This window comes from Monomorium pharaonis, chromosome 1 (assembly GCF_013373865.1).
Source record: "Monomorium pharaonis isolate MP-MQ-018 chromosome 1, ASM1337386v2, whole genome shotgun sequence".
Classification (NCBI taxonomy): domain Eukaryota; kingdom Metazoa; phylum Arthropoda; class Insecta; order Hymenoptera; family Formicidae; genus Monomorium; species Monomorium pharaonis.
In genome coordinates this window covers 36355501-36362720 of record NC_050467.1, presented here as the reverse complement: position 1 = coordinate 36362720, position 7220 = coordinate 36355501, and positions in this window count along the sequence as shown.

The following is a 7220-nucleotide window of genomic DNA, read 5'->3' as shown; positions in this document are numbered from 1 at the left end:
TTTATATCTTAAAACTGCAAAACAGTTTGCTGTTATTTATTATTTTCACCATAATCATAATGCTAATTTATTTCCAAACTAGTAATATTCTATTGTAATTCTTACACACAATGCTAATGCGTTAATTGAAGTAGGTTAATTGAGGTAGGTTAATTTGTATATTTTAATCAAACATAGTGAGAATTATAAAAATAAACGATTTTTGTAGTAACTAAAATAATTGTAATTTTATTAGTCAATACCTTGTAAATTTACTCATTTTTGTAATTTAAATATTTAATAAATAAACTAAGTTTTATTAAAATATTCAATTGTCCACAGGGGCTCGATTCTTGAAGTCATTCGCAAAAGAAACGTATACGCAAATACTCGCTCTAACAGAAAAGTTGCAAGTTTATTGGTTAATAGCTATACGATAGCAATAAATTTCCAACTTTTCTGTAAGAACAAAATTTGCGAATATGGTTCTTTTGCGAATGAATTCAAGAATTGAGTCCCAGTGCGCTAACATTGCTGCTAATCTCGTTGTGTGAGGTATTTTGTTAAACGATATTTGTTTATAAGAACAATATATAATATTTATTATATATATATATAATATACATATATATATATATATATATATTGTGACGTGACAGCCGCAGGCTGCTGTCCGTCACAAGGCCCTGAGGGCCCTTACGCAATAACATCACGCGGGCCCTGCGTCCTCCCGCTCGGGAGCGGACGCAAAAGCGTATTCTCTGTACTTTTGTGTGTGTGACGTCCCACGTGCTGTCCATTTAATTACGTGTTAAGATTTTTGCGAGCGTTATACCGCGGTTGCGGCGGAGATCGGTGGCTGTGAAGATCTCATTGTAGTTGTCGGACGTCTCGTCTCCACGGAAAATCTTCCCGGAGATTGCAGAGGAACGGACAACGAGGGAGTCAAGGAAGACCCTTTTTAAGCGGGGGTCCGCAGGTAATGCCGCCCTTATCTTGCCTACCGTTTGTGCCATGTAAGAATTCCGATACTGCCGCTGAATCACGCTTTCAGGATCCAGTGACGGCGCGCGAGGCCGACATCCCGACGGGGCGACTGCAGACCCGATACCGCGGGAAGTGCGGCGAAGGAATCACGACAACTCAAGATCCGCCTACGCCCCGTCGAGGAGGAAATGACGCCCCGATGGCGGAGGATACGCCGGGCGAAAAGAAAAGAGTCGGCCGCGCAAGGAAGCGCCAGGATTCCCGTGCCCGGGGCCCATAAACATCGACCGCCGTGCGTGGATCGATCAGCCGGCGACAGCGTGGGCACCGCGCTCTGCGCGAAAATCGATTTTCGCGAAATCCGCCAATAAGGGCCGGGAACGCCGGGGGCAAGGTGGGGCGCGCCGCCGAGCGGTCCCCGCGAGATCCAGGATTCCTCACTCGTGCTGCGGACGTATTCGTAACAACTGTGTGTGCGTTTTCGAGCTCCCGAGCCTAGCCGTACAAAAGGACGCAGGGAGGAACGTTATCCCGACCCGGAGGAGGCCAGTCACGGAGAGGCGAAGTGGTGAGACGAGCGTCAAGCCTATTGTAAAGCCACCGATTTCGCGGGTTGGGCGAGCCGCGAGGAAATCGCGTACTTGTCGCAAAATCTCTCGGCGTTTATGAGAATCTCGAGCTTCCGGATTCCACGGAGCTTCGTCGTCTCGCCCGATCGCGCCCGTCCGCGTGATTTCGCTACGTGCCGTGTGTTTCTGAATCGTTTCGCGTTGCGTGTGCGTCCCGATCCGCAGCCGAGTCAATTGTTGTTGCGTCCGGTCGTCGTGTCGCGGGTTATTCCCGCGCTGTATCTTGTCGCGTCGTAGAAGATTTTGTTCGTCAATGCTGTAAAATTTGGTCGATCGCACTGTGACTGCGAGCCCTTCGGGGAGTATATTCGGATAATTGTCGACGCGTTTGTCGTATCCCGCCGTGCGGGAGAAGCATTAGTAATCATCGCGCTTATCTTCGCGAGAATCGTTCGAGCACGGGAGAACACGAGTCCGTCGCATGTCGCGCGGGCTCGGAGTTGCGATCCGTCCCGTTCGCCCTTGGCGAGGTCACCCTGACGGAAATCGGCGTCCTCCAACGGCGCCGAGTTAAGCGTAAGACAAGTCGGAGAGTTCCCGCGTACGCATCATAACCCGCTCGTTTAACAGACCGTTCTCGAAGAATTTGATATCCAGCGGACACCCGCTGATAACGCGCGCGAGCCACCACCGCTCCGCAGAGTCGGTAGTTTCTGTATTATTTACGATCAAATACACTTGTTATTTTTATTTGTTACATCTGTGTCGTACAAGTAATTCTCTCGCCTTCCCGATTCCATCCGCCCGCACCGAACCTCCCCCTCTACCATTTGAGGGCTGAGCAGCTGGATCTCGGAGCCGCTAACGCCCCGGTCGCCTAGCGTGCGCCCGTCTTTCCCGAGATTCACGTCTCGAAACATTGGTTTGCGAGTTGGTGCACACAGAGTGGTACGCTTAACGTACCTGGCGCCCAACTTAGTGTTGCGTCGGGAAACCTCGCGAGGATAGCCGTCCCGACACCCGGGCGGCTCAGGGCCGCGGCCAGGGACGGAGGCGAGGTTGGCCGTCGCTCGTGAGCGGCGGTTACAATATATATATATATATATATATATATATATATATATATATTATAGTTATTATTACCAATGTTGTAATAGTAATTGCTATAAAAATGATATTCCTAACTGTAATCATTTACTATGCAATTGTGATGGTTACAAATACAACACATTTTTCTATCAGTGTACAAACAACGAGATGAGTATCGAGAGACACGGTAGTGACTCGCGCCAAGTGAACGCGCAGCGCGAGCCCGACCGTACTCTTTACGCGAGTACGCGACTTGCGAGCACCCGAGATTATCAGATATCTCAGAAACGGCTAAACGGATCGAGTTCTAACTAGGCTCAATCGAAAGCTTGGGGTCGATTTGTATGAGAAAACTATTTTTATTTTTCCTCTACGTACCCTATGAGAGGAGATATCACGACGCAAAGTCCAAATGTCAAAATTTTCATTTAAGAAACGTCGTTATCGTCACCTCTTGATTGACCTTTCAGATCAGAAAACGTCACTTTCATACTTTTGATGCAAGAGGCGCTTGTGTGCTATGCGCCTCGGGTTATTTAGGAACCTGTCATACCGACGAAATATAGTGGCATGAGCAGCGATCACATTCGCATGCTTCTCGGGTAACGTTCCGTTTCACGGATAATAATGTCTAATGTTAATCATGTGCGTAATAAAATGGAACGCAGTCATTCGCATCGTCACTACGGCGTGTAATGGATTATGTGAGTTGCCCATGTGGGTCGCGTGAACTCGTGAAGTGACGTACAGTGTGATGAATGTTATGTTATTGTTATGACAGTTTTCGTGAAGTAGTGCATTTTTTAATTTTTATTATACCGTTATGTCTAAACAATGACTGATGTGTCTCTTTTTAAGAATTTATTCGCAAGAGAAACGTATGCGCAAATACCCGCTTTAACAGAAAAGTTGCAAGTTTATTGGTTAAAAGCCATATGATAGCCAATAAATTTTCAACTTTTCTGTAAGAACAGAATTTGCGAATACGTTTCTCTTAGAAATGAATTCAAGAATCGAGCCTCAGAGAGAAACCTCTCCGAGGTTTTTCTCTGTGGAGACTGTGTGCAGACAGTTCGCGAATTGTTCTTTATTAATTGTTTGAGGTACTCGTGATCATCGAATGAAAGAGAACTTCGAGAGAAAGAGAACAGCGAGAGCGGTCAGTGGAAAGAATGGGGACTGGAATGCAGCTTATATTATTTTGTGTGTGATGGCTATTTTAATCTGTTGCGGGTTTCACGGCAATGATATAATAACCTGTATATTACATCGTGGATTACATCGTGGAGGAAAATACAGCTGTGCTTAATTTGAAGATCAGAAGTTACACAAAATTTGCATTTTTTGTTAAGTATTCTGAGATAAGAGTAATACTTTGTGTAATGTTTTAAATTTCAGTTAAAAAGAAGAGAGGAAGAAACATTTCAACCAAAAGAAAATTAACATCAAAGCTCAGACTTTACAGTGTGCCAGGTATGCTGCTGTTGACTGTTGATAAGTTCACTGAGATTTATCCCATTTTAAATTTAGTGAAATATCGTATTAGAAAATTAGCAAGGCAATTCGTATCATTTCCCAAGTATGCCATTATGTTATGGCAAGTCGGGTAAGAGAATATAAGTATTGTTCGTTTTGTCTGTTCTGGGTCTACTTGGAGCAAACCCAAGCAGACCAACGCACTCTAATAGGTTGGCGTCATCGGAATCTGCTTGGGTTTGCTCCGAGTAGACCCAGAACAGACAAAACGAACAAGGCTATAATTACAAGTGTTATATATTGTTTTTTTTTTCCAAAAAATATCGTATTGCAACGGTGTGGCTCCTAATGATATCATACAACCATCTTTTTTAGATTTTGAAATAGGTGAAATATGTGAAATCTTGTCTCAAATTATTATAACAAATTATATAGGCTAGTGTCACCCAGCTAACTTGTTATCGATGACGTGGCCATGTAATATTGGAGATATTTTCATTGATATGAATGCCAAAGATTATCTTTACGTCTGTCTATTTAGTAACTGTCACACTCTACATTCTATGCGAGCTGGATATATGGATATGACACAGAAATATACAGATAAGGTTTTTAGTCAAATCAAAAACTAAAAAGTAAGTATTTAAATACTTTGTTCCCGAAACAATTCATTCTAATTAATACAACTACCTCTTTAAAAAAAGATAAAAATAATCGCCGAGTGTGTGCGTGCGCATCTAAGAAAAAAAACTATTATATTAGGTAAATTGTCTTATTATTATGTTGTTTTTTTTTATCTTATTGTCTTCTCTACAAAGTGATTGATATGAAGTACATGCGCCAACTATGCATCAACCTTGAAAGGGAAAAAAGATAGACCAAGTAATAAACGCGTGCTTTCAAAAATAAATGTAAGATCAATACAATTAGCCATGTATAATAAAAACAAAAAAAAAACACTAAATAGTTAAATGATTAAAATCAACCAACGGGATTATAGTGAAGCAAAAACTTGGCGTGCCCGGCTCTCAATTTGTTCTATATTTCCAAGATTCTATATGAAAAAATATATATACAAGAATGCGATTAATGTGGCTTGGGTATTGTTTTACTCTCATCATATCAGTTTTTGCTTCATTATCTGTTATTATTCGTAACATTTCCATGTTTTATATAATTTTTAAATAGATTTTATAGAATTTTTCTGTCTTTTTTTCAAATTTACTTGGCTAATTGTATTGATCTTACATTTATTTCTGAAACGTGTTTATGTACTTGGTCTATCTTTTTTTTATTTCAATGTTGACGCACAGTTGGCGCATTTACTTCATATCAATCATTTTGTAGAGAAGATAATAAAGCAATATAGTAATGAGACAATTTACCTAATATAATAGTTTTTTTCTCAGATGCGCGCGCACACACACACACTCGGCGCCTTCTTTTATCTCTTTTTAAAAAGGTTTGAAATACATAACAATTGTGATACACGTGCCGACATAAAGAGAACATTCATTGTAACATTATTAAGTTAATTGAAACCAAAAAATTCTATAAACTTACTGATTCTATAAACTGACTGAAACAGTTCAAAGTTGCTAAAGTGACTTCCAGACCTGTAAGGGCTAAAGTAAAGACTAAACTACAGAGTTCTCTGCTGTAAACAATATGAAAAATACCCACTAATCAATGTCAAATTAAAGTAATATAATAAATATAAATATAAAGTAAAGTAAATGTAAATTGTTAATATTTTTACTTTAGGAACACTTTAAAGAGGAGGAACCATAGTAGGACGGTTATTATTAAGATGAGTGCGTATAAAATGAAGGTTTTAAAACGTAGACGAGGATTGTGTGAGACGGTGTACGATCCGTTCTGCGATTCTACATTTCTAGGCATCTCCGACATCTCATAACGACCTAATGGGATGCTAATGTGACGGTTGCTCGAAGCAATGCACTCCGATGAACAATAGGTGCCCATGGCAATGGCATTGATGGCCTCCGCGGAGGAATCCTCCGCACCCGGCTCATCTACTGCGACGACTTCCTCCGGCGTGATTTCTATAACAGACATATCCATCGCGACCACGATTATCGTCTCCCGACGAACAGACAACGATGGTCTGAAGAATCGGAGTAGTACTGCGGCCTTATATAGTAGTACTGCGGCTAGTACCTGTTGGGTGGGGGGCGACAGAGGGAAGGGGAAAGTGGCGGACGGGTCTCCTAACCTCTGATTGGCTAATGTACGTGAGGAGGGATAATTGGGGTAGACATAGACCGGCCCCTACCAGACCCCCGTAACTCGGTTACGGGCCTACCGCCAAATATCGGCAAGAACGCGGTAGCGCGATGCGGATTAAGACCGTCCAGCGAGACGCGCGTCCGTGGTCGCTAGGAAGTTGTTTACAAGGAAATGTATCTGTCTAAATATATTATAGTTTGTAATTTGTTTTAAATCTTTATATTTCAAAATTTTGAGAAAAGTCGTGCATAATATGATCATATATAAATATGAATAATTAAATACGAATAATTTGTATATATAATTTTTTTGATCTAATAGCACATATACATATATATTTTTATACAATTGCATATAATAATAACCGAATTTTGGGCCGATAAAGTCTTATTAATTTTTGTAATCATATTTGTTCAGATCTTTCAATCATATGTAACTGTATATGATTACATACAGATAAAATTGTATCATTTCCTCCTCCAAATATTATTATATATGATCGTATAATGTGTAACATATGATGATATTACATTTAATTTTGTATAATTATATTTATACTGGTCAACAAAATTAACGCATACGAAAGTTTTGCATAATTTCAAATAACTATAACACCGCGGAAAATCATCGCATTTTCATTTTTCAAAAAGCATTTTAAGCTTGAACTTTCTACTATATTAAAGGATACTATATCAAAAATTATTATATTGTATAATGTGTATATTTTGTATTTTTTCTTTTTCTCTTAACAAGTCTCATTTTTTTTCAACCAGTGGTATTTTTAACTCTTTAGTTTAGTCGGTTATGGTATTTAAGAGAAAAACCATTAATATCTAAATATAATATATTAGATTTTCATAATATTACGTG